This window comes from Scyliorhinus torazame, chromosome 12, assembly GCF_047496885.1.
Source record: "Scyliorhinus torazame isolate Kashiwa2021f chromosome 12, sScyTor2.1, whole genome shotgun sequence".
Taxonomy (NCBI): Eukaryota; Metazoa; Chordata; class Chondrichthyes; order Carcharhiniformes; family Scyliorhinidae; genus Scyliorhinus; species Scyliorhinus torazame.
In genome coordinates this window covers 14,899,067-14,926,947 of record NC_092718.1, presented here as the reverse complement: position 1 = coordinate 14,926,947, position 27,881 = coordinate 14,899,067, and the positions used below count along the sequence as shown (strand labels likewise).

Genomic DNA, 27,881 nt, shown 5'->3' with positions numbered 1-27,881 from the left:
AAAATGTTCACAAGTGTTTCCTTAGAGTGGAATCTGACAAGAATTGAGACTGAACCAAAGAAGGTGATATTAGGACAGACAACAAAAAACAAGGGGTAGGTTGTAAGCAGCGACTTAAAGAAGAATCATTCGGGTTTGGACCGATAAGGATCAAATAATTGTTGTGTGAGTTGATTGACCATCTCCAATAAGAGAGAATTTAAATTTCCTATTGACATTGGATGCCATTACAATTGCTGGATGCTGTACCATCAACATTTTAGGAGTTACGATTGACAATAAACTTAACTGGATCAGTGACATAAATAGTGCAGCTTCAAGAACGGGCCAGAGGCTGGGAATCCTGTGTTGACCACCTCACCTCCTGATTTCCCAAAGCCTGTCCACCACCTACAATTCACAAGGCAAGAGTGTAATGGAATCCTCTCCACTTGCTTGGATGAGTGCAGTCCCGCAGCACTCCAGAAGCTCACCATTCGGGACAAAGCAGCCTGCCTGCTTGGCACCCCATCCACCAGCTTAAACATTCTCTCCTTTCACCATCAGCCTACAGTGGCACATTGGGATTTGCCACCTACCAGCTGATCTGCACCATCTCGCCAAGGCTCCTGTAACAGCATCTTCCAAACACCATGACTTCTGCCATCTAGAAGGACAAGGACAGCAGACTCGTGGAAACACGCCAGCACCTGGGAGTTTGAATCCAAGCCACAAACCATTGCATCTGACTTGGGATTATATGGCCAACCTTCACTGTCTCTTGGTCAAAAAACATGGAACTCCCTAACAGCACCGTGGGTGTACTTACACCAGATGGGCTGCAGTGCTTCAAGGAGGCAGCTCACCATCACCTTCTTGAGGGTAATGACGGATGGACGATTAATTCTAGCCTTGCCAGCCCAAGAGGAAATGCCAAGACAAACCATGTGAGACATATTTTTGCGTAATGTATCCATTAGTTGACCCACCAGATAAGTGCAGCATCTACTTACAAGTCAGATTGAAGGTCATACTAGACAAAATGGAGAAAGACGGAATCATTGGAAGAGAGCGAGAGCACAGACTGCTGTAGCTCCGTTACATGTGTCATAAAGAACAGCAGATCAGTGAGAGTATGCCTCAAACCACGATATTTAAACGCAGCTTTGAAATGTTCTTCTTACAAAATTTGAAGAGTTAAATCTGAGGTTTGCAGGTGCAAAGTTCCTCTTGAGCTTTGTTGCCAAGTATGGTTACTGGTCAGTGCATGTCATGGAGAAGTCCCAAGAGCTTTCTACATGTCGTATCCCATTCAGATGATACTGTCCTTTTTGGCTTTCTGTAAGTCTGGATCAGTTTTAAGCTCACATGGACCACAATAAATGCGCTGTAACAGGATGCATCTGTATCACCAAGGACATTTCTTCTTTCTTTTTAAAATATTTTTATTTTCCTCCTTTTTCACATTTTCTCCCAAATTTACACCCAACAATAAACAATAATCAGTGACGAATGTAATGTCAATCCCCATATCAATAACAACGATCCCATCCTCTCACCCAACCCCCAGACATTAGCCCGCATGTTAACATAAACAAATGCCAAAATGGAACCAGGAATCACCCATAGTCACCATTAACACACACAGTCCCCTCGCCCCAACCCTCCCACCCACCACCTAATGTTCGATGTTATCCAGTTCTTGAAAGTGCATAATGAATAACGGCCATGAATTGTAGAACCCCTCCATCCTTCCCCTCAGTTCAAATTTGACCTTTTCAAGCGTCAAGAATTCCAGCAGGTCCCCCCGCCACGTCAGGGCACAGGGTGGAGAGGTTGATCTCCACCCTAACAGAATCCGCCTTCGGCGATCAACGAGGCGAAGGCTACAACATCTGCCACCCCGCCCGTTTCCAACCCTGGCTGGTCAGACACCCCGAATATGGCCTCCCGAGGACCTAGTTTCAGTTTTACGTGCACCACTTTAGAGATTATTCTAAACACCTCCTTCCAGTAATCCTCCAGCTTTGGACAGGACCAAAACATATGGTTTGAGCCCCTCCCCGCAACGTTCACTCACATCTTCTACCTCCTCAAAGAGCCGGCTCATCCTCGCCCTTGTAAGGTGTGCTCTGTATACCACCTTCAGCTGTATCAGCCCCAACCTCGCACACGAGATGGAGGCGTTCACCCTCCGGAGCACCTCACACCAGAACCCCTCCTCCATACCCTCTCCCAACTCTTCCTCCCACTTTGCCTTGATCCCTTCCAGCGGCGCCTTCTCCTCCTCCAAAATAGCCCCGTAAACCGCCGATACTACCCCCTTCTCCAGTCCCACTGTCGTCAGCACCTCCTCCAGCATTGTGGAAGCGGCTCTACTGGGAAGCTCTGTATCTCCTTTCTGGCAAATTCTGGAACCTGCATATATCTAAATATTTCCCCCTGCCCCAGCCCATACTTCGCTCCCAGCTCCTTCAATCCTGCAAACCGACCCCCAAGAAACAAATCTTCTAGTGTCCTAATTCCTTCCTCTTCCCAGCTCTGAAAATTTCCATCCCACTTCCCTGGCTCAAATCTATGGTTCCCCCGAATCGGCATTTCCCTTGACCCTGCCCCCAACCCGAAGTGTTGGCGAAACTGCCTCCAAATTCTCAACGAAGCTATTACTGCCAGACTCCCTGAGTACTTCCCGGAGCCGTCGGGAGCGCAGCTGTTGCTAGCGCCTTCAATCCCGACCCCCTACCCAAACTCTCCTCCATTCTGACCCATTGGGAGTCAACCCCTCTGACCCAGCTCCGCACCTTCTCCGCATTCGCTGCCCAGTAATAATACATCAGGTTCAGAAGACCCAAACCCCCTGCCTGCCTTCCCCTCTGTAGCAGCACCTTTCTAACTCTGGCCACCTTCCCTCCCCATTTGAACGAGGTAATCATCCTTCAATCTCTCTAAAAAATGCCTTTGGCAGGAAAATCAGCTGGCATTGGAAAATAAACAGGAATCGCGGCAGCACATTCATTTTAACCGCCTGTACCCGACCCGCCAGTGATAGAGGGAGACCATCCCACCTTGCCAGATCGGCTTTCACTCTCCCCACCAAACTAGAAATGTTGTACCTACGGAGCACCCCCCCCCCCCACCCCCCCCATCCCTAGCAACCTGCAACCCCAGGTATCTAAAGTGAGTCCCTGCCCTATGGAATGGCAGCCCCCCCCAACCCTGCCCCCACCCCTGGCCGAGGCACCAAGGACATTTCTATTGTGGGAAGAAAAAAACAAAAACATGACCATATTCTGCACTTGTTGATGGAAGAGCACTGTGTGAAGATTGGAGTTCAACAGTCTGAAATCATAGATTATCATAGAATTTACAGTTCAGAAGGAGGCCATTCGGCCCATCGAGTCTGCACCGGCCCTTGGAAAGAGCACCCTACCGAAGGTCATCACCTCCACCATATCCCCATAACCCAGTAACCCCACCCAACACTAAGGGCAATTTTGGACACTAAGGGCAATTTAGCATGGCCAATCCACCTAACCTGCACATCTTTGGACTGTGGGAGGAAACCGGAGCACCCGGAGGAAACCCACACACACACACGGGGAGGGTGTGCAGACTCCGCACAGACAGTGACCCAAGCCGGAATCGAACCTGGGACCCTGGAGCTGTGAAGCAATTGTGCTATCCACAATGCTACCGTGCTGCCCCTAAATGTGCCATCCGGTATTGATCTTGTACATTTTGCACAACGCAAATGCCAGCAAATATAAAATGAAATGGCGAAAGAGTCTACACTACAGAAACTGCAGAAAGTCATCATTGAAGGATGGCCTGGTTGAATTCAGCGTGCCTATGAAATGTGAGACCATTTTGGCCTTCCTGGGATGAGCGAGGGATTGCCGTCATTTTTGAACACAGGCAGGTCATCATACCAGGACCTTTGTGATCCGATATTCTTCAACAACTTCATCACTCATACATGGGCATGGGTCAGATGAGAGGATTCGCAAAGGAGACAGCCTCTTTGCCAGGTATGAACAATGACAGTCAAGTCGTCATCGAGAAATGTGAGGTATGTCGGGAGCATATGCTAGTCAGCACAAAGCACTAGTGATTCCATATGAAGTTCTTATCCATCCTTGGTCCAAAATCACATCCAACCTCTTTCATGTTCATAGCACCAACTTCAGCATCATGCCGACTACTTTACCAAGTCCCTTATTATTTGACAATTGCACAATGCATCAATCGCTACTGTTACACACACTCTGTAAGTGCTATTTTCAGGTTATTTGGTGTGCCCTGTGAGATAATTATGAATAACAGTCCATAAGTTATTGGTAAGCCATTTTAGGATATGCGTGAGAAGTGGACTATCGATCACACTACTACTGGTCCTCATTACGCTAGACCTCATGGCCCAGCTGAATGAATTATTCCCACAGTGAAATTTCTAATGCTCGAATGTAGATAGACCAAGCAGAATCTACAGTTTTGGATTGGATTTTGTTTATTCTCGCGTGTGCCGAGGTACAGTGAAAAGTATTTTTCTGCGAGCAGAACAGATCATTAAGTACATGAAAAGAAAAGAAAAGAAAAGACAATACATAATAGGGCCACACAAAGTGCACAATGTAACTACATAAACACCGGCATTGGGTGAAGCATACAGGGATGTAGTGTTAGTGAGGTCAGTCCACAAGAAGGTCGTTTAGGTGTCTGGTAACAGCGGGGAAGAAGCTGTTTTTGAGTCTGTTCGTGCGTCTCCTTTGGTCTCCTTTTCTGAGGAAGGATGTTCTTGCACTTGAGGGAGTGCAGTGTAGGTTTACCAGGCTTTTTACGGGACTGACGTAGGAGGAGAGATTGACTAGGTTAGGATTGTTCTCGCTGGAGTTCAGAAGAATGAGGGGGGATCTCATAGCGACTTATAAAATTCTAACAGGACTGGACAGGGTAGATGCAGGGAGGATGTTCCCGATAGTGGGTGTGTCCAGAACCAGGGGTCACAGTCTGAGGATTCAGGGTAAACCATTTAGGACAGAGATAAGGAGACATTTCTTCACACAGAGTGGTGACTGTGGAATTCATTACCACAGGAAGTAGTTGAGGCTAAGACAGTGAATACATTCAAGAGGCAGCTAGATATGGCACTCGAGGCGAATGGGATCAAGGGCTATGGGGAGAAAGCAGGATTAGGCTATTGAGTTGGATGATCAGCCATGGTCCTGACGAATGGCCGAGCAGGCTCGAAGGGCCGAATGGCCTCCTCCTGCTCCTATTTTCCTCTGTTTCTATACATTGCAATGTTACATCTGAGAGCCATGATGTGGAGATGGCGCCTTTGGACTGGAGTGAGCACAGTAAGAAGTCTTACCAGATTAAAGTCTAACAGGTTTTGTTTCGAATCACTAGCTTTCGGAGCACTGCTCCTTCCTCTCATTGCTTCTTCCTCAGATTCACCTGAGGAAGGAGCAGTGCCCCGAAAATTAGTGATTCGAAACAAACCTGTTGGACTTTAACCTGGTGTTGTAAGACTTCTTACTGTGCTCACCCCAATCCAACGCCGGAGTTGGGACATCTTGTTGAAGTTGTACAAGACATTGGTACGGCCACACTTGGAATACTGTGTGCAGTTCTGGTCACCCTATTATAGAAAGGATATTATTAAACTAGAAAGAGTGCAGAAAAGATTTACTAGGATGTTACCGGGACTTGATGGTTTGAGTTATAAGGAGAGGCTGGATAGACTGGGACTTTTTTCCCTGGAGCGTAGAAGGCTTAGGGGTGATCTTATAGAGGTCTATAAAATAATGAGGGGCATAGATAAGGTAGATAGTCAACATCTTTTCCCAAAGGTAGGGGAGTCTAAAACTAGAGGGCATAGGTTTAAGGTGAAAGGGGAGAGATTCAGAAGGGCCCAGAGGGGCAATTTCCTCACTCAGAGGGTAGTGAGTGTCTGGAATGTGCTTCCAGAGGTAGTAGTAGAGGCGGGTACAATTGTGTCTTTTAAAAAGCATTTAGATAGTTACATGGGTAAGATGGGTATAGAGGGTTATGGGCCAAGTGCGGGCAACTGGGACTAGCTTAATAGTAAAAACTGGGCGGCATGGACTGGTTGGGCCGAAGGGCCTGTTTCCATGCTGTAAACTTAAAAAAAAAATTTTTTTTAAAAATCTCATCATGGCTACCATAGACACCACAAACTGCTGGCTCAAAGTGGAGAGGATCTCCAGGAAGATCGCGCATATAGACACTGACATTAAGTTTCTACAGAGATGCAAGAAAGCAGACAAGATCCCAAAAGGGCTACAGATCACAAACCCACTCAAGTCGACCTAAAACACAGACTGCGCTGAGAGAATCTGCCGTCGCACCTCTCTCACACTCCTCAACCACCTCGTACACCAGCTCTACAGCAGATGCCGCAACCTGGAAACCAAGATAGAGGCCATATTCTCAACCGGCGCTCAGGACGCAGCAGACCAGCTGCGGAACACCGCCAAACAGATGAGACAACGATACTACGCCACCTATATGCACACCAAGAACAGAAAGCTTGAGAAACTTGGCATCACCACCGGCAGCAACCAAGCCTCCCCCGGTACATCTGAGAGCGACACCTTTAAGTGCAACTAGTCGATCACCGATGTAGCTCTTGTTCAGTCGACCACTTTGTGCCAACTCCCACCCAAATTTAAAAACTGCAAGGGAAGGTGACAAGTGTTCACAATAAAATGCAGGGACAAAATTGCCAAGTTTGCAGCTGGGATCTCACAGACGATATGTGGCAACAGACCAAAGTGACAAGGACCTCTTCGGAAACAAAGTTCTATGAAGTAATTGTACACAACAGTGAGATGCAAGAGATTACGGGTCAGACCAATTTCAGCTCCTCAATCTAGTCCAATTGCATTGAGGACAAGTTGCCAAATGCACCCAGGAACAACATCTAACAATGACAACCTCACTGATCACCGTGAGCAATTAAACAACTTCCAGGTTAGGTCACCATCACATGATCTGAGCATCCCAGCAGATTATTTTTACACTTTATATTCATCTGTTCTGCACACTTATGTCATGGCAACTAACCATAAACATGTTTTTCAAATTGTCTTACGTCTTTGGAAGGGGGATGGTACCTTTAAAAAGGAAGGGGATAACGTAATATGCCTTTAAGGGATGGCAGCATGAAATCACGAGAAGGAAAGTACGTCATGGGATCCAGCCTTAATTTCATTTTTGCCTCTGAGCAGAACACAACACAGATAGTCACAGTCATAGAATTTACAGTGCAGAAGGAGGCCATTCAGCCCATCGAGTCTGCACTGGCCCTTGGAAATAGCACCCTACGCCTCCATCTCCATAACCCAGTAACCACGCCTAACATTTTGGAAACTAAGGGGAAATTTAGCTTGGCCAATCCACCTAACCTGCACAACTTTGGACTGTGGGAGGAAACCGGAGCACCCGGAGGAAACCCCGCAGACACGGGGAGAACGTGCAGACTCCGCACAGGCAGTCAACTGAGGCCGGAATTGAACCTTGGAGCTGTGAGGCAGCAGTGCTAGCCACTGTGCCACTGTGCCACCCAGATCTAATGTCTTCAAGCCTTCTATCCTTGTACACCTGTTTTCCTGTTCCTGGTCTAAATAAATAAACTCCCATCATTGGCGCCTTTATATCATTAGAACACCTGTACCCCTTGACCCGTCTTTGTTAAACCTGAAAGGGTCGGCTGAGGCTGGGTTTTGATCTCAGATGATCCCCTACTCACCCATTTTCAGCGGTTAAAATCTACCCCTTTGTGTCTGGGGAGGAAGGTGATGGGCCGAAGGCAAATTGGAAAACTAGTGAATGGGGGAAGGGTAGACAAGGCCCACATGGGGTCTGATTATCACTTCAACAATCTCAAAACAACCTTTCATTGTAACCTTTCTGCACCTTGGACGGTAATGTCACAAGAAAAACTCTCTGACCTAACATCGAGTCAACCGTCTGCGCTGAACTTACCGCCTATCGAGCTGTTGGGGGTGTTGAAGAAACCAGTGCACGGTAATTTACACTCATTTACACCAGGCGCGTAGTATGTGCGAGGCTGGCCCCTGTCCAAGTACACGGTCAGAGCTCATTATGTTTAAGCTGATTGCACTGAACAATTTCAAAAGCCACTGTTTGCCTTTTATTCCTTCTCATGTCTGTGATCTTGGAGGGGTCTACAAAGAGTTACTGGCAAAAGCTAGACTGTGGCAACTGTAATTTTCAGATGACAATCCCCTGTGTTACCAGTCCTTCTTTATCTTGATAATTCATAATGAAGCACAGCAGTTGAAAGCTAAACGTCTAAATGTTTAAACTCTGCAAGCACTGGTTTATATTAGAAGGAAGGGTATCCTACCAACCTCCATTTCGGGTTTCCCATTTTGGAGGGCCCGTTGGAGCGCCAATTCCACAAAGGCGATATCAGATCGAGAACATTTTTACAAAATATTCATACAGCACCTTTCGAAAACTCGGGACACCCCACAGTGCTTCACAACCAATTAAGTACTTTGTCCAAGCGTAGTCACTGTTGCAATGTAGGAAATGCGGCAGCCAATTTAGGCACAGCAAGCTCCCACAAGCAACCATGTGATGATGCCCAGATAATCTATTGCTGTGGTGATGGTCGATGGGTAGGCATTGGCCAGGGAGATCTCCCCTTTGAAACAAAACCCCAATTTACCCCGTGAAAAACCTTTCAAAATTCATGGGAATTGTTTCGATGTCATTACCATAATACACAAGCGTGGAAGGAGAAAAAGCACTGGAGGATGAGTCACACGGGCTCGAAACGTCGGCCGGGAATTTTCACCCACGTTGACGATGGGAAATACCATGAGAATGCCAAAGTGGCGTTTCACGTTGGCGTGAAAGCTTGTCGCGATCGTCCGCTCCCCCCCCCTCCCCCCCACCGTCAGTGGCCGGCAGCTTTTCCCGCCGTTCAACATTAGGAACCTTATTCAAATACATTTGCATATCATTATCGAGCCCATACCCCGCCTCCCCCCCCCCCCCCCCATCGGAAACCCAACTCGGCAGCCTGATGTCGGAACGGGGTGAACCATGACTGGCTTCAAACGGCACGCACTTGGCCAGCAGCCCTCCGAGGAGAGCTGGGAGGTGAGCGCAGTGATCGCGGAGCAGCTCTGTGTTACGGGGGCTGACTCACGTACTGACAAGTGCCCCCCATAGACCAGGTCGAGCACAAGGCCCTTGGAGCGAAGCTTGGGACACAATGCCCGCACCTGCGACAAGAACTCAGGATGCAGTCGAGTGGCTAAAGCTGTGGCTACTTGTTCATGTGGTGTGGGGCGGGGGTGGTGTGAGGGTCTTGTCCAATCAGCATGCGAATGAAAGACTGGGCATCAGTGTGGTAGCCATGAGATGAGTCGGCGGGGTTTGAGAGGCAGCTTCAGACGCTGAAGGGGGAAAAGGAGTGGTCCTTAGGAGACAGAAGCTAACCGTCAAGTCTCTCCCTTTGATACTGCGGTGAGGAGAACGTACGAAATATGGAGCAGGGTGAACCCGTTGTCATTCTGCTCGATCATAGGCAGGAGAGAAGAAGAAGACGTCAGTGGAGGCTCCTGGCTTGCCAAAGGCAGGAGCAGAACCATGAAGGGGAAGGAAAGGCAGGGCTTACTCCACACGCACCGGGTGAACCCGAGAGAGCTTGGAGCGCCTTACTGGACCCAGGTTGGAAAGACAGCACCTAGCATACCTGCAGATGTCCGAGAACCAGTGTCGCCGAAGACTACACATGTCCAGGGAACTGGTTGGTTACATATGTCACCTGTAGGATTCAGGGTCACGGACATTTAGAGGGCAGCCACTGTCAGTGCCACTGAAAGTGGCAGCCGCGCTCCTATTTTACGTCCTTGGCCCCTTTCAGGAATCCACAGTTGACCTCGGCAGGATTTCGCAAGCCTCTTGCATCCAAGATCTTACAGATGCAATCTTTGCAAGGGCACTCAGCTTCGTCCATTTTGACCGGGATCAGGCGAGCCAGGATGCAAGAGCAATGACCTTTGCACAAATCCTTGGCTCTCCATAGGTGCTATCGACTGCGCTCAGTGACACCGAGATCTCTCAGGCATCTCTGAGGCATCAAGCAGTGACCAATGTGAACCAGAAGGGCGTCGTCTCCCTGACTGTTCAGCTGGTCTGTGACTATACCACATGCGTCCTCCAGGTGTGTGCTCGATTCCCAGGGAGTGTGCGCGACGCCTACATTCTCACCCGCTCTCAGATCCCTGTCATGTTTCAGGGTCCACAGAAGTTGCAGGGTTGGCTCCTCAGGGACAAGGCCGACCCACTGAGGAGGTGGCTGGTGATGCCAGCGCGGAGGTCACAGAGAGTGCAGCCGAGACAATGTGCGATGAGGCTCACGCTGCAACTCGCACGTTGGTGGGTCAGACCAAAGGGACGCTGAATATGAGGTTCCGGTGTCTGAACGGGTCTGGTGGAGGCCTGCCATACAATCCGCAGAGTATCAGGCACTATGATTGCGCCCTGCTCAACCTGGCTCTGGTGGAGGGTGTGGGTGGGTCCTGTCATGGGTCTTCAATATCGGGGTCACTGAATTCCTCTTCTGCATTGCTCTCGGGTCTGGAGTTGAGGATCTGGCTGGTGGACTCCCTGGACTGCTTCCCACCTGTGCCTGTGACAGAAAGGAGAAGCCATTAGTGCATGGCAGGGACCTGAGAGACTGGAGACATGACTCAGTACTGTTGTCTGATGGATGATGCCATTCTGGATCTTCACCATCAGCACAGCAGCGGTCAACATCCTCCCCGGCCAGCCAGATGGCTCCCCCCTCAAAATCCATGAGGACCTTCAGCTCCGGCATCCCTTCGCCCATTGGTGATCTCTACCCTCTTGTTGCGAACCAACTCTTCCTGCCTATAAACAAATGGAGAGAGTGTGCAGGACGCATGCCAGGGCAGATGATAAGGATGCCTGGCATGTGTGACTGGTGAGTGTGACCAGCGAGGACGCGAAGGTGTGTGGGGGAGCGAGTGGTGGTGTCCCTTGAGCTGGCGGTGAGTGAGAACCTTGTGGATGTGTGTTGGAGGTGTGAGCTGAGAGCGATGAGCGATGAGGAGAATGACCTCCCCTGGCAGATAGAGGAGATCATTCACCCTTTTCCTGCCCTGGGTGGCTGCCCTCTTCCGCAGGGCATTAGCGTTGAGCACCACTGCCACAGCCTCCCATGCTGGATAGAGGACATCACTTCGGGTCCCTACTGCGCCGGAGAGTCTCTCTAGGGAGGCGTCCGCACAATTGGGTGAAGATTTCTTGGCAGCCGTCACTTCCTGGCGACCTACAGAATATGGCTGGTGTTAGCTGGGGCTTCAAATGTGGCGTCCTGGTAATTGCAGCAATGAAGTGCCCCCCCCCCCCCCCCCCCCCCCCCCCACCGCCTACCACCAGTCTCCCATTCGCTGCCGGAAGGATTTACTATTCCCGCCGCTTGTCGACGGGATTTCCCATTGAGGCTGTAATGACATGTATATTGCTAGGATAGTAAAGGGTTAATATCTGACTCTATGTGTAAATCAAACACCAGAGGGTGTCACTAATTCACTTTATATAAGACAGCATCTCAAGGAATTCTGGGAGAAGCTGAAGAGGACACGAGGTGAGCAGAGTTAAAGTTGAATAGAGAATTATATCACGAGGTCAAGTCATCGTCTAGTTTATTTAAAACTCAAAGCTCTGACATGCAATTCCTCCATATTATCTGACTCGATGATCAGAGACCAGATTGTCTTTGGAATCGTGGATGAAAAGCTCAGGGAATTTTTGCTAAGACATAAAGATCTGAAGCAAGAAAACGCTATTGAAATGTGTCGAGTGCATGAATTGTCTAAAAGTCAGTATTCTGAGATTCTGAAAACAGAAAAGGCTGTGAAAACGAGCCTGCTGCGTTGGAGCTGTGGCGCAGTTCAGAAAAATGCGCGTTTCGGACGGCAGCCATATTACGCACGCGCATTCCCGGCCTACACATGCACACTTCACCAAAAGACGCGAGGCGGAAGAAGATCACCCCCACACTGTCGGGAATGCCACAGGCGGGACTGCGCTGCCGACGGGAACAGCAAATACCAATGGCCGGAGAATTCCGGCCTCTGTTTCTCTCTTCGCACTTGCTGCCAGACCTGCTGAGTATATCCAGCATTTTTTGATTTAACTTCAGATTTCCACCACAATCACAGAAAATTACAGTGCACAAGAGGCGCCTCGGCCCAGCGGGTCTGCACCGCCGCATGAAAGGCCCTGACCTGCCTACCTAATCCCATTGGCCAGCACTTGGCCCACAGCCTCGAATGTTAAATCGTGCCAAGTGCTCACCCAGGTACTTTTTAAAGGATGTGAGGCAACCCGCCTCTACCCCCCTCCCAGGCAGCGCGTTCCAGACCCGCCTCTCCCACCCTCCCAGGCAGTGAGTTCCAGACCGTCAGCACCCTCTGGGTAAAAAGGGTTTTCTTCAAATCCCCCTGAAACTCCCACCCCTCACCTGGAACTGGTCTCCCCTCGTAACTGACCCTTATACTAAGGGGAACAGCTGCTCCCTATCCACCTTGTCCACCTCGATCAGGTCGCCCCTCAGCCTTCTCTGCTCCAGCAGAAACAACCCAAGCCTATCCAACCTCTCTTCATAACTAAAATGTTCCATCCCAGGCAACATCCTGGTGAAACCCCCTCCAGTACAATCACATCCGTCCTATAATGTGACGGCCAGAACTGCACGCAGTACTCCCGCTGTGGCCTTACCTAAGTTCTATCCAACTCCAACAAAACCTCCCCGCTTTTGTAATCTCTGCCACGATTGATAAAGGCGAGTGACCCACATGCCTTTTTCACCACCCTATTAACCTGCCCTTCCGCCTTCAGAGATCTATTTACAAACATGCCAAGGGCGGCATGGTAGCACAGTGGTTAGCACTGTTGCTTCACAGCACCAGGGTCCCAGGTTCCATTCCCGGCTTGGGTCACTATCTGCGCAGAGTCCGCACGTTCTCCCCATGTCTGTGTGGGTTTCCTCCGGGTGATCCGGTTTCCTCCCACAAGTCCCAAAAGACGTGTTGTTAGGTGAATTGGACATTCTGAATTCACCCTCAGTGTACCCGAACAGGCGCCGGAGTGTGGCGACTAGGGGGTTTTCATAGTAACTTCATTGCAGTGTTAATGTAAGCCCACTTGTGACAATAAAGATTATTTAAAAAAATTAAGGTCTCTTTGTTCCTCAGGATTTCCCAGTGTCAGGCCATTCATTGAATATTTCCTTGTCAAATTGCTCCTTCCAAAGTGTAACACCTCACACTTTTCAGGATTAAATCCCGTCTGCCACTTTTCTGCCTATTTGACCATCCCGTCTATATCTTCCTGTCATCCAAGTCTCTCAGCCTCACTGTTAACCATCCGCCCAAACTTTGTGTCACTCGCAAACTTACTGATCCTACCCCCACATAGTCATCGAAGTCATTTCTACAAATGACGAATAATAGGGGACCCAGCACAGATCCTTGTGGGACGTCACTGCTCACTGGCTTCCAGTCACTAAAGCAGCCGTCTGTCATCACCCTCTGTCGCCTACAGCTCAGCCAGCTTTGAATCCACCTTATCAGGTTCCCCTGTATCCCATGTGCAATTGCCTTCTTTATAAGTCTCCCATGTGGAACCTTGTCAAATGCTTTGCTGAAATCCATGTAAACTACATCAACTGCACTACCCTCATCTACACACTTAGTAACGTGCTCAAATAATTCAATTAAATTTGTTAGGCACAACCTCCCTCTGACAAAGCCATGCTGTGCCTCTCCAAGTGGAGATAGATTCTCTCCTTCAGCATTTTCACCAGTCGTTTCCCCACCACTGACGCGAGACTCACTGGCCTATAGTTCCCTGGCTTATCCCTACACCCTTTCTTAAATAGTGGGACCACATTGGCAGTTCTCCAGTCCTCTGGCACTTTTCCGTGGTCAGAGATGAATTAAACCCCTGCAATATCCTCCCTCGCCTCCCACAGCAACCTGGGACACAATTTGTATTTTGCTTTTATTTTAGATACACAAACAAACGACGTGATTGATGCAAGCCTTATAAACGAATGACAAAACCACCTTCTTGAGTCATTCTTCAAGAAACAGGTCCCGAGCCTTCCAGCCCCTCGAGCCTGTTCGGGCCATTAAAACAGGTAATGGTTGGTTTGCAATTTTAACCTCTTTCACCTGGATTTGTTCATATAATTCCAAAATAAAAATGCTTTCAATTCCAGTTTTGAAATTTTCACTTGTTCCCCAACCTCAACAGCTTTTGCTGGGGAGAGAAAGTTCCGGATTTCCACGACCGTTTGTGTTGAGAAGTTCACCCTGCCATCACCCCTGAGTGACTTTGCCGCCATTTTAAGACGATGTCCCTCGTGTCCTGGACTCACAGAATAATAGACTCCCTACAGTGCAGGTTGGTATACCCCATCAACTTGGAAGTTAATCGAGTGGGTGGTTGTTTGAAGGCAGTTCTCCTGTTTGGACCAGGAATGGGATTGAGGCTTAGAAAGCTAGTACAAATGATGGCGCTTTTCTGACCACTGCAAAGGAATGGTTCCTGGTTTTGTGGTCTAGGACATGATCTGTCGTAGCAGGTGTAATGTTCTTGTCGGATGGCCTGATTTATATTACAAGAACACTTGAACAAAGAACAAAGAAATGCACAGCACAGGAACTGGCCCTTCGGCCCTCCAAGCCTGTGCCGACTATGCTGCCTGCCTAAACTAAAATCTTCTACACTTCCTGGGTCCGTATCCCTCTATTCTTATCCTATTCATTGTCAATGTGTCCCTTAAACGTCACTATCGTCCCTGCTTCCACCACCTCCTCCAGCAGCGCGTTCCAGGCACCCACTACCCTCTGTGTAAAAAACTTGCCTCGTACATCTCCTCTAAACCTTGCCCCTCGCACCTTAAACCTATGCCCCCTAGTAATTGACCCCTCTACCCTGGGAAAAAGCCTCTGACTATCCACTCTGTCTATGCCCCTCATAATTTTGTAGACCTCTATCAGGTCGCCCCTCAACCTCCGTCGTTCCAGTGAGAACAAACCAAGTTTATTCAACCATTCCTCATAGCTAAAGCTATAAATGATTTATTAACATTAACGGTGGGCAAACGTGGGAGCCATTCGCCCAACTGTTCCGGGACCCGTTTGTGACCAACGAAGAAGCAGAAGAATAGGCGGGAATAGCTAAACCTAGGAGAAAAGAAAGGTGAACCACAGGAGAAGGGGGAGGGGGGCAGAAGGGGGTGGGGGGAGAGGGGGGAAGAGGGAAGAAGGCGGAGACAGGGAACAAAAGAGGGGAACCACAGAGGGGGGGGGAGGGGGGGAGGGGGGGAATGATAGCCGGAAGGAGAGCACGGAAAACGATAACAAACTCGGCAAGTACAGTAACAGAGAGCAAGAAAACACGGGCGAAAGACGGGACGAACGGTCAAAGCGGAGGTGAACGCGAGACGACGACGGCAGCGAAAACCGTCCAGGGGAAGCAAGTAACAATACCAACCCCAGATCCATTCTCGTCTTGCCCCTCCCTCTATTGTTTCTCCAGCACCCAAATGTATATATACCTCCCCCCCCCCCCCCCCGCGCAAACATGTGTCTACTTAGTTGTTATACGTAATATTGCTAACTATACAGAGTTGCTGTTTTTGAGCTGGTGTACAATATCCCACCAGTTTGTTTTTTTATATTTCATTCTGTGCACATGACTGTAAATATACTATGTTCAAAAACCCAATAAAAAACATTATTAAAAAAAACACATTAACTGTGAGCCAAATATATGCGAACACCAGATGAATAATAGTATGAATAGGCACAAGCAACCTCTCTCCCAGATCCCTAGTCAGTCTGAGATCACCTGACTCTAACATTCACTTATACTAATGAGACTCCTAGTGGTCAGTCGGTGAATTACAACACAACCATGATATCACGAAAGAAGGCCACGGGTGAATCACACGGGGGGGGCGGGGGGGGCGCTGTGAAGTTGTGTGGGGATTCAGTTCAGTAATGCAGGGGGAAACCTTTTTTTTTCCAGGGGGATCAAATGAGTTGGGTAGAATTCACAATAGAATGGATTATACATCTACAAAGTAAGAGACAATGATGAAATGTCCAGTTCTCATTCTACTAGTTTCTTAGGTTAAAGAATGATCTGAAGTGTGCAGTGGAGTGACATCATTGGTTTCCTGCACACGCGGTGGCCCAGTGGACAGGTGCTGAAGGGTATCAGTGGCCACCTTGTATTGACAGGAGGAACAGTGTTAAATGATAAGCCAGGACCTTGTTTAACCAGGAATAGAAGCTTCAGTTGTCCTGCATGGGGCTCTACATTGAACAGTAACAATTAAAAGAAAAGTGACACTTGTACCTCCTGGTGACTGGAAAATAGATTCCAGTGGTGTTCCGCAGGGCTCACTTCTGTTGTGTTCTGCTTCTTCATGTAGCATAAGCTGCTTTCCTGATGTATACTCTGACAAAGGAAGGTTCAGACTTGGAGATCGGTTTAACACATTTATTGAACAGTTAACAATTCTCCTACTTGAGTTCGACTCTCCTGCTGATCTTGCTATAGTAACTCAATCTAATTAACCAGTCTGCTCTAAGCCATGCGGTGGGTGTGATGCTTTCGATGTGCCCCCGTGTCTCCCTGAGTGTTGCCTGTGGAAAGAGACAGAGCATGTGTGCCCTGTCCTTATATATGGGTTGCCCCCTTGTGGCAGTGTCACCTCTGGGTGTCTTGACTGCCCATTGGTCGTGTCCTATTCTATGTGTTCATTAGCTGTATGTCTGCATGTCATGATGTCTCTGGTGCTCCCTCTAGTGTTTACTCAGTCCTAGTGTATCTACATTGGCACCTTGTGTATTTACAGTGATGCATATCACCACAAGTACTTGCTTTTTGTGGTTTTATTAATGATTTGGACATAAATACAGGGGATTCAATGAAGATGAGTGCGGATGACACAAAATGCTCAGTGGGGGAGTGTGTATCCCCCATATATTAATCTCCCAGTCTCATAAGTGTCCCATGATCTGCTTAAGGTTTTATTTTTGTTCCCCGACCTGCTTAACCCCAGGTTATGACAGAAAGGATGTAGTTGCACTGGAGAGGAATTTCCGAGGGTTATACCAGAGCTGGGAAATTGCAGCTTTGAGGAGAGATTGGGTAGGCTGGGGATTGTTGGAATGGAGGAGGCTGAGGGAAGGTTTGATTGAGGAGTACAAGTTGTGAGAGGCCAGGATGGAGTGGATGGGAAGTTCCTATTTACTTCAGCACAAAGGTCAGTGGCTCACGTTTTGGCCGGCACAGACATGGTGGGCCAAGTGACCTGTTTCTGTGATATAAACCTGCGATGATTTTAAGTTAAGCGCAGATGGGTGACCATGAAATTAGATAATGGTGCAGCCCCTATGAACGCAGGTCTTTCCTGGTGTCCTGAGCCATGGCTTATTCCTCAGCGCACAGCACTGGGAAATAACCATTTAGATCATAGAATTCACAGTGCCGAAGGAGGCCATTCGGCCCATCGAGTCTGCATCGGCTCTTGGAAAGAGCACCCTACCCAAGGTCAACACCTCCACCCAACACTAAGGGCAATTTTGGACACGAAGGGCAATTTATCACGGCCAACCCACCTAACCCGCACATCTTTGGACTATGGGAGGAAACCGGAGCACCCGGAGGAAACCCACGCACACACGGGGAGGATGTGCAGACTCCGCGCAGACAGTGACCCAAGCCGGAACCCTGGGACCCTGGAGCTGCGAAGCAATTGTGCTAACCACTGTGCTACCGTGCTGCCTTGTCTCATTGTCATTTTTAGAACATCGTTGTGTGTGAATTTGTTGCCACATTTGCCTCTGTATCATCAGCGAGAACATTTCAGGAGAAGGTCATTGGCTGTGCAGCACTCTAACAGAACTCTGATGATATGGAGGTGCTACGACAGCAGATGTCGAGGGTGGACGGAACGTGTTTAACATCCATTGTAAGTGTGAATTATTTCTAAAAGCTATGGGGCTCATACGATGGGTCAAAGTTCCCATGATTCATCATGGCTATGAACAATGAACCAGAAAATGCCACGGGGCTTGACTTTGATTGTCCTAGGAAGAGGGAGAGTCTGTTGGGTGAGGAATTTCTCAGTTCTGAGGGTGCTGGGAATGGGTGGTGGGTTTCTCTGATCCTGAGGCTAAGTGTTGACACCTTTGAGGAGAGACCATGCCGATCGCGCCGATTCTCCGGCCCGGCCCCGGGCTGAGAGAATCCCGCCAGGGGGAGTTTTGAACAGGGCTGGGCGCAGGGGGACAAATCCTAATGCTAACACATTGGGAATGGGATTCCAAACCAGGATCTGCAATTCGGAATCAATCGTTTTTATTGGGGAATTAATTTCTGAAATCATTGAAAGGAATATAGATTTCAGCACAAGGTTACAGATAGAAAAGAGGTGGGATGATTCCATAGTGATTAGTGTCTCTCAAACATAACTATTCCAATGATCTTGATTTGAATTAACATTATGATAAAGCTGCCATTTTTATGTTATTAGAATCATATTTATATTTTCTAAAGGAGTAAAATTGATGCATAAAAATGATTTTAAAATCAATGCGTTTACTTTTTACATATTCTGTTCTTATGGTCAAATCAATTATATTTTTATGATACCCAAAGGGAATGTTTCCTGACAGTAAATCATTCACCTATCAGCATATTTTCAAAATGTCCATTGTTTCCTCATACCTCCAAATGCTGTTACACACCACATTCTCCGATACAGAGATAAATACAGCAAAAAAAGTGACCATTTGGCCCATCACGTCTGCGCTGTTTCTTTAGTAGAGCCCTTAAATTTATCCTACCCCCACTCCCCCCCAGCTCTTTCTCAATCGACTTGCAATTTATTTCCCTTTGAAGGTGTCCATTGCCTGCACGGCAGGGTTAATGCCGCACTGTAAATCAATCCTTGTTTTCAAATCCCTCTGTCGCCTTACACCTCGCCATCTCTGAAACCTCCTGCAACTCCTGATTTTAATCACCCCGTCATTGGTGGCTGTGCCTTCGTCTGCCTGGTCCTTAAGCTTTGGAATCAGCTCCCTGAACCTCGCTGTTATGGGCCAGGGTTTAGAGAACCCCAAAGTGTATCATGGAGTTCACCTGACCCACAACTTTTAATAGATTGTTGTATGGGGAGCACACGGCCCACTCTACAGGTGTGGGACAGCAGAAATGGAAAAGTATTTTTTTCAGCAAAACAATGTTTATTCTATGAACTCAAGTTCACCTTTTTAAAACATACAGTAACATCTTAGCAACCATTAATCCAAATACAACCCCCAAAGAATACAACACTAAGTAATCCTTTAAGCTTTCCTTTTAACATCCATGAGACTTAAAACACCTTTTACCAGAAGCACATCAGGTTAAAGTCACTAGTTATTAGTTTTAAATCACCAGGATCGATTTACAGTCTTTAGATGACAGAGAGAGATTCATACACCTTCTGGCTGTGACTGCCGCTATCCAGCTCTGAAAACGAAACTAAAACACACCTTGCAGCAAACAGCCTAAAATGAAAGGAAAAAGCTGACAGACAACCCAGCTCCACGCACTCTCTGACATCACTGCAGTAATAAACACCCATTTCTTAAAGGTACTCTCACAGGACACTCGCCTCCTTTAAATCCGGGTGGCCCAGCCTCATCAGATAGAGATCCTGTGAGACGATGGACATGTGGTCAGTGAGAGGGAAGGATCATTTTACACACTTGAGATGGGTCATCTGGGTGAAGGGGCAGTGGGTCCTCACCTCTCTGGCGCAGGCCAACCTCGCTGTCGGTGACTGCTCTCTCCGCGGGCAACCCCGCGATTTTCCAGTGCCCGTTCCTCATAGGGGGTGAAGGCTCGAATCTCTGGGGCTCCAACCCGCCCCCTCTCCCTGTCTTGGCCCTTTCCTATTTATTATGGGCTACCTTCTCCTGCGGGGACACAGAGAGAGCATTGTGAGCCTCATGCGTGAAGGGTCAGCGGGGTCTATAGCAGGGGGCCTGTGTGGGCACCGCACCTGGACATGAAGGAGTTGTACTGTGGGTGCCAGGGAGTTCTGAGGAACAAGGCGGACGATCGGATGTCAGGCGGGTGCGAGGCGTCAGCCAGTGATTTGGGGGATGGTGGGAATTGGAGGGGTGGCAGGCGGAACTGCTGCCAGGAGAGAGGTGGTAACTTACCCTTGCAGCTTGGTGGTGGTCATTGATCTTCTTCCGACATTGCACGGCGGTCCTCCTGGTCAAGCTGCCCGCAAAACCTGGAGCACGACATCCGCATGAGTGGTCCAAGGTATGGCTCAGTCTGAGACCACCATGGCTGAGGGCCTCAACGTCATGTCCCAGTCTCTGAGAGACATGTCCCAGACGCAGGTGGTCATTGCTGAAGCTCTCCAGAGCATGTCCCAATCTCTGAGGACCATCGCTGAGGGTGTTGACATCATGGTGCTGACCATGGGGAGCCTCCAGGACTGGCAGAGCCAGATGACTCAGAGGCCCCTGGAGCTCACTCCAGCTGCCCCTCCGTCCCCTGGAGTCCCCCCGGGCCCCACGGGCACCGTCGGGGAGGAGGAATCGCTGGAGGCTGCAGAGGGGTTGTGTGGTCACTATCTGTAGCTCGGGGGGGGGGTGGAGATCATCACAGAACAATTTTCACTATTGAAACATGTTACACTTGACACGTGTGAAGCCTCTGTCACATATAGTTGGATGCCCAGGAATACGGAGCATCCGTAACCTCTTGGATGCAAGGTTTGCACGGTGCCGCTGTGGTTAGCACTGCTGCCTCACGGTGCCGAGGTCCCGGGTTCGATCCGGGACCCGGGTCACTGTCCCTGTGGAGTTTGCACATTCTCCCCGTGTTTGTGTGGGTTTTCCCCCCACAACCCAAAGATGTGCAGGCTAGGTGGATTGAGCACGCTAAATTACCCCTTCATTGGAAAAAATGAATCGGGGACTTAAAATTTATTTGAGAAACATCCTGAATGCACCTGTGGGCTGTGGATTGTGATATGCCACACAGGTCTCCGCTTGGGCCCTGGCATGACCCAAAGGCGTAAAGGTTTAGGACTGCCGTGACCTTCATGACCACCGGGAGCGGGCGGGGTGCCAAGTCCGTGAGGGTGTGTCATAGGTGCCGCACTGTATCCCTTCTGAATCACAGTCTTCTGCGGCACATGGTGTCAATCAGCTGATTGAATGACCAACGATGCCTGTACACCTTGGGCCGTCGCTGGCCTCCCCGTCTGGGGACCTCCTTGGCCTGATGGGTGGCCGGGTCTTCAGGGTTTGCGGTGGCCCCCTGCGCATGGAATGCTGCATCCAGCCAGTGTTGGCCTTGCTGCCGTCTCTAGCGTCTGCCCGCCTCGGCTACCACCAGCAATGCAAGGTCAGTCTCCGCAGGATCGATTCCACCAGACGTTGTTATATCTGTAAGGGATTGGAGAAGGAGAGAGACCCACAGGCCTTAGTCCTCTGCCGGGAACATTAGGGAGACGTATTCAGCTGCCCTCCGCTGATCCACACACTTACCCTTTCGTCGCGAGAAGATCCACAGTGCTGAAGCTGTTTGATCGTTGGCAGCTGCCTCAGTGGTGCTGACTCTCCTAAAGTTCAGGCAAACTGTTCAGGCATCAAAGTTTGCTGGATATGCAGTCCACTAATCATCCTCTGAGTCACGGAACCTGTGCCCTAAGGAGGCACTTGAGAGTTGAGGAGCGCAAAGTGGTTTCATAACTAACAAGGCTAATTCCTCATTTGAAATAGCCTTCAGCTGTGAAGCTAGAGGCTGCTCACTGTCAAAGGGAGTGAAATTGAATTGCAGGATAGAAGCCGCAGCAGGGCTCTGTCCTGGGTGAGTTTGGTGGGGACAGACAGGCTGCTGCTGTAGTTGCCCCTGTTGTGGCATCCACAAGATTTAAAGATGGCTGGAAGGCTACACAAACGCAAAGCACCTAACCCCCACCCCCCTCCCCAGGGGCGACCCCCGACTAGAACGTTCCCTGACCAAGCCCAACCCCGCTGAGGGGTCCCTCGGAGCAGCCTGGGTGCCCCTGACCTGCATGTTGCAAAATGGAAATGGCTACTCACCTCCACAATTCCCCTCATAGAATCATAGAACTTACAGTGCAGAAGGAGGCCATTCAGCCCATCGAGTCTGCACCGGCCCTTGGAAAGAGCACCCGACCCAAGCCCACACCTCAACCCTATCCTCGTAACCCAGTAACCCCACCCAACCTTTTTGGACACTGAGGGCAATTTATCGTGGCCAATCCACCTAACCCGCACATCTTTGGACTGTGGGAGGAAACCGGAGCACCCGGAGGAAACCCACGCACACACGGGGAGGATGTGCAGACTCCGCACAGACAGTGACCCAAGCCGGGAATCGAACCCGGGACCCTGGAGCTATGAAGCAACAGTGCTAACCACTGTGCTACTGCGAGTCCATTGCCGCCAGCGTCATGTTTTTGAAAAGGAGTCCTATACGATGCCCCTGTGATTTCTCGCTGGGGAGTCGGGTAATACACAGGGAGGCGCTGCACTGAGCTTTATATCTTCAATCTTGTTAATGAGATTGAAATGAAGGTTAATGATATTCTTGCCATTTTTGGGCGAGATTGAGAACTCCCCATCAGGAGCAGGTCGGGTGAATCACAAAATGGTTCGCATCCGGCGCAAATCTCGATTTTGGCCTTTCCCGCTATTCAACCAGTGTGTCCGCATCCGTGCCAGGCACAACGCAGTCGTTGAATCCCGCTCTTTTTCTTTGATCAAGCTTTGGTCACCTGTCCGAATGCCTCCTAATGCGACTTAGTCAAAGTTTGCTTGATAACATTCTTGAAAAATGCATTGGAATGTTTTATGACGCCAAAGGAGTTATACAAAGACAAATTGTTGCTGATAGATATTAGTGGTTGAAGGAAAACTGCATGGAATTAATAACTCTCCTTAGTTGTTCTCTCTCTTTAGAAAATTCTTGGTTTCCATCTAACATCTCCCTGTCCCAGTCGAGCTGTGATCGGGAAAGCAGCATGTTGGGGGTGGGGGGTGCGGGGATGCTGTTCCTGGCACATGTCCTATCACCTCTGAAACATAGTCGAGACGATGAGGGTCTCCTCCATCTCCACCAATGAACTGTTCCATCCACAGAGCATGGGGATTCCAATGAAGGACCATCAGTGGAACAGTTCACTTGGACAAGGGGGGAGCAACCTTGACAAACCTACAATAACCACAGGGCAAGCCCATTGAAAGGGAATGTCATGTTTGGTACGTTTCCGTTCAGATGTTCAACAACATCTGGAATTGCTATTCCCAGAACCACTGCTTATTAGGCGCTTCAAGCACTGTGTCAAAATCAACTGACCTCGCCAATTAGTACAAGGTCAGTTCGATAGAATGACACCAGATTGTAGTAAAGACACAAGTTATTCGGACCAACTGGTCCATGCCAGTATTTATGGCCCACACAAACCTTGTTCCACTCGAAATCGTCTCAACCTATCTGCATAACCGTTTCATTCCGCGTCATATTCTTTGCTAAAGTAGTTCCTCCTGAATTCCTTGTTTTATTGGTGTATTTCTTACATTTATGACCTCTAGTTTTGCATTCCCTACAGGCGGAAAAATATTATCTACATCAACCCTATTGAAGCAGTACATAAATGTAACAACGCAGACTGGAGAAACAACATCTCATCTTCCGGTGAGGCACGCTACAGCCTTCCGGTCTGAACATCGAATTCAACAACTTCAGATGATCAGCTCAACCCCACCTCGACCCATTTGTTTTCATCCCATTTCATTTTAATTGACTTTTACCATTTCTCTCTTTCTTGTCTTTCTTTATACATATCCCCCCCCCCCCCCCCCCGATCGTATCCCCCTCCCCTAACCTTTTATCCCCCCACATCTACATCTGTCACAGTGTACCCTCTGATGTTAGTTTCTCTGCTGTTTGGCCTTTCACTCCTTTTGTTCTCTCTGGGGACTGCCGTTAGAACTCTTTCCCCTTGCTTTCTGTGGCTATTAGCCCTCTGTTCCCTTGGTTTCTGTGGCTATGACTCATCTTTCATTCTCCCACCTCCGCAGTATAAATATTTCCCACTTTCTAAGTCTTTTAGCTTTGACAAAGGGTCACTTGGAATCAAAACGTTCGCTCTTTTCTCTCCCTACAGATGCTGCCAGGCCTGCTGAGATTTTCCAGCATTTTCTATTTGGTTTCATAAATGTAACAATTTCTATGAGATTACTCCTCAGCCTTCCCTTTTCTGGACAAGAGAGTGCTTAAATATTGCGACGGCATTGCTGTCATGTGACGGGGCTGATTTAGCACAGGGCTAAATCGCTGGCTTTGAAAGCAGACCAAGGCAGGCCAGCAGCACGGTTCAATTCCCGTACCAGCCTCCCCGAACAGGTGCCGGAATGTGGCGACTAGGGGCTTTTCACAGTAACTTCATTTGAAGCCTACTGGTGACAATAAGTGACTTTCATTTCATTCATTTTCATTTCAGGCAACACCAAATGGGTGAAGAGGATAGAGTGCAGACTGGGTGACCGTTTTGCAGACCACCTCCGGTCCGTCCGCAAGCAGGGCCCAGATCTTCCTGTCGTTGCCATTTCAACTCCCTGTCATGCCCTCACGTCCACATGTCCGTCCTTGGCCTGCTGCAGTGTTCCAGTGAAGCCCAGCCCAAACTGGAGGAACAGCACCTCACCTTCCGATCGGGCACATTACAGCCTTCCGGTCTTAACATTAAGTTCAACAACTTCAGACTGTGAACTCTCAACTCCACCTTCACCCTGTTTTTATTTCTATCAATTTACTTTCATTTCTTCCATCGATCCGTTTTTCCCTCACCATTGTGTCATGTGAGAGTACCTTTAAGAAATGGATGTTTAAGCAATGTACCTTTAAGAAATGGAGCTGATCATATTACTGAAGTGATGTCAGGGTGGGGGGGGGGGGGGGGGGGGGGGCGGGGGGGGGGTGCGAGCTGAGCTCACTTCTGCTTTTTGAGTTTCAGTTTGAGAACGCAGCTGGGAGTGTCTGTGTGTTTTGCTGTGAGCTGCAGGAAGAAACACAGAGCTGGTCTGTTGATTTCTGTAGTCCAAAGACTATAAATATATTGAATGTAACCTAATGTGCTCCTATTTTTGAAGGTTTGAAGTCTTTTGGATGTTTAAAGGAACAGTTTGAAGGATTATTTGGTGTTGTAGTCTTTTGGGGTTATCTTTGAAGTAATGGGTGTTAAGATATTCAATGTTTGTTTTTAAAAGGTTAACTTGAGTTCATAGAATAAACATTGTTTTGTTTTAAAAACCACTTGTCCATAATTGCTGTATCACACCTGGAGAGTACGCCGTGTGCTTCCCACACCACAATCTATTAAAAGTTGTGGGTCGGTTGAACTCCATGAAACACTTTGGGGTTCTGTAAACCCGGACCCATAACAATTGTTCCCCCCTCCCCCCCACCCCACTTGGGGCATCTGTTCCCTGTTCCTAGTTGCCCTTTGACACACTGCGTCCATTTATATGCCTCTAACAGCGTCCTTCTTAGCCTTTCACATTCCCTTTGTCTTTCTGTCCATGACATCTTTGTCAATTTTCACCTATCGCTGGCCATCTATTCAGCCCCACTGCTCCACCAGCACCGCCCCCCCCCCCCCCCCCCCCCCCCCGTTTCCAGTTCCCTCTAGCTTTGACAATCCACCCAACCTGCACATCTTTGGACTGTGGGAGGAAACCGGAGCACCCGGAGGAAACCCACGCAGACACGGGGAGAACATACAAACTCCAACCAGTCACCCGAGGCCGGAATTGAACCCGGGACCCTGGAGCGGTGAGGCAGCAGTGCTAACCACTGTGCTGGCGTGCCACCATGGGTGCCCATAATTTGTAGAACGTTTGAGAGATTCCAATGCAGATGAACAAGGGAGCTCAATTTCTTCCCACTCGAAAATCCAACACAAAAGAGGACACAATCCAGGTTTTGTTTTTCACTGAAGAAGGGAGTATGGTGCACGATCGAGAAATTTTGTCCCCAGTCAAAAGCAGAGAAGCTACTCACATGATCACAATCTGATCATTCCTCCAGGCAACTGAAGCTCAAAAAGTAACTACTGCACATTGAACAGCTTTGTTTCAATAGACTGCCACCTGATTAGTGATTCGATTCAAAAGATAAAGTGGGCAACATTGCGATTTCACTGAAAGCGAAGCTCCCGGAAGGTAAAAGAAACAGTAAAACGGGGAAATAAGAATATTGGTCTGAACTGTTTCATTCCTTCTGGGAGGGATGTGTTTTTGGTATCACGGGTAAGAGACAGATAAAAATCATCTGAGCAGCTCCTGAACATTGATTCAAATTTCATGGTGATCCAGTTAAGGCGACAGTCAGTCTATGCTTTTCTAATCTGGTATGTGCTGCATTCTATAAATTGTTTTTCCCTTTCACTGTTGTATAATCATTGCTTATCCCTAAACATGAAAAATCAGTGTTATGTGTGTGTGTGAATCAGCAGTTTTCTGGAACTCTATTCTGTCAATATCTTCAGGAGCGAAGGCAGAAAGTTGGGGAACAATTTGTTTGCAAGTAGACGGCATTTTATTGAGACTAAAATATTGTGGTGGATATCTGCAGCTCCTTATAGGTGTCAGAACTGAGGTAATCCCGTAGCTAACCAATGGAATGACATTGTCCTTTCCCAACATTTCATTGTAACCTAACTTGAACTAAATAAGATTCTGGAGGAGGCAGGGGATGCATCGACTCCCTTATCTGTTAAAAGTGGCTAAAATGGGGCCACCAATTTCCTATTGAAGAAGGGCGGTACGGTAGCACAGTGGTGAGCACTGTTGCTTCACAGCGCCAGTGTCCCATGTTCGATTCCCGGCTTGGGTCACTGTCTGTGCGGCGTCTGCACGTTCTCCCCCATGTCTGCGTGGGTTTCCTCCGGGTGCTCCGGTTTCCTCCCTCAAGTCCCGAAAGTTGTGCTTGTTAGGTGAATTGGGCATTCTGAATTCTCCCTCCGTGTACCCGAACAGGCGCCGGAATTTGGCGACTAGGGGCTTTTCACAGTAACCTCATTGCACTGTTCATAAATTCATAAGATATAGGAGCAGAATTAGGCCATTCAGCCCATAGAGTCTGCTGCACCATTCTATATGGCAATGTAAGCTTACTTGTGACACTAATAAAGATTATTATAAGGTGGATATTTGTCCAACGGACCGACAGAAAGAGGTTAAAAAAGAATTCTTTTTTTATAAATGTTTTTTATTGGGTTTTTGAACAAAGTATATTTACCGTTATGTACACAGAATAAAAAAAAAAAAAATATATATATATATAGAAGAGAACACACACAAAAAAACCAAAAAAAAAAAATTAGAATAAAATAACCGGTAGGCTATTGTGCACTCGCTCAACAACAGCAACTCTGTACAATTGGCAATATTATTTTTAGCACATAAGTAGGCATCTGTTTGTGGGGGGTGCGGGGGGGGGAGGGAACTGGGGAGGTACATATACATTTGGACACCAGAGAAACAATTACAGAACAAATACAGAGGGCAATACGCGAATGGGTCTGGTGTTGGTGTTGTCGCTTGCTTCTCCCGGACGGTTTTCGCCGCCGTTGTCGTCTCGCGTTCACCTCCGCTTCAGCCGTACGTCCCGTCTTTCGCCCGGATTTTCCTTGCTCTCTGTTCCTGTAGATGCCAAGTTTGTTATCGTTTCCCGTGCCCTCC

At 48.5% G+C, this 27,881-nt stretch overlaps 1 long non-coding RNA gene across 2 annotated transcripts in view; it reads left to right on the top strand.

Annotated features, from left to right (window-relative positions):
* Positions 1–25,081, top strand: part of LOC140387147 (uncharacterized) — a 37,196-nt gene extending 12,115 nt beyond the window's left edge. Inside the window, exons 2-5 of one of the 2 annotated variants that reach the window (XR_011933738.1) lie at positions 14,086–14,215; positions 14,332–14,481; positions 23,747–23,832; positions 24,641–25,081. This is a non-coding gene — a long non-coding RNA (uncharacterized lncRNA). Of the gene's footprint in view, positions 1–14,085; positions 14,216–14,331; positions 14,482–23,746; positions 23,980–24,640 lie in introns of those variants that run through there. The other variant, XR_011933737.1, reaches the window with a different exon arrangement.
* The last annotated feature ends 2,800 nt before the right edge of the window (positions 25,082–27,881 follow it).